This window comes from Cyprinus carpio, chromosome A11 (genome assembly GCF_018340385.1).
Source record: "Cyprinus carpio isolate SPL01 chromosome A11, ASM1834038v1, whole genome shotgun sequence".
Lineage (NCBI taxonomy): Eukaryota > Metazoa > Chordata > Actinopteri > Cypriniformes > Cyprinidae > Cyprinus > Cyprinus carpio.
This window is the reverse complement of record NC_056582.1, coordinates 26,371,060-26,371,866: the sequence shown is the minus strand read 5'-3', so window position 1 is coordinate 26,371,866 and position 807 is coordinate 26,371,060.

Below are 807 nucleotides of genomic sequence, written 5' to 3'. Positions count from 1 at the left end.
ACACACACACACACACACACACACACACATACATTCGCAGGGAGTTTTCTGTGACGATACACTTTTCTTCTGAAATCGATGGGGAATGTTGAGCTGAAGTAATCATGACTAGACTTTTCCTCAAACACACTCGTTTTGTCATAGAAAATCAATCTCAAGTTACAGAGTTCAGAAAACAGCATCACAACTGCAACTGGAAGTAAACAATTAAAAAAAAAAAAAAAAAAAGGGTCAAATTTATGGTGTTAACGATGGTGTAAAATATTTAGTATTCAACGTTGTTTCTATTTGACCGATCGAATTTAAGTAAATGAGCCACATTACACTGTTATTATTGTTGTAAGTAAAAACTTAAACTTTCATAAATCATTTTCAGTAACTGAAATAAGGGAAAATAAAACGTAAATAGATGAAAATCTCACATTTGAAAAACAGAATTGGGAAAAAAAATAATAATTCAAATTAAGTTAATTAAAAAAATTAGAAATGTTGCCTTAGAAGTAAATTATTTGATGTACTAAAATTAAAAAATTGTGATAATTTTGATTTAAATTTATTTTAGTGCAGTCAAATGATTAATTGCGATTAATCACATTCAAAATAAAAAAAATGATTTACATAATAAGTGTGTGTGTACTGTGTATATATATAATATATATATATATATATATATATATATATATATATATATATAAAAATAAATTGTAATGTTATATATTAAACATATTTATATATAATATAAATTCTAACAATATAAATATATACATGTAAATACATTTAAATATTTTCAAAATATACACTGTATGA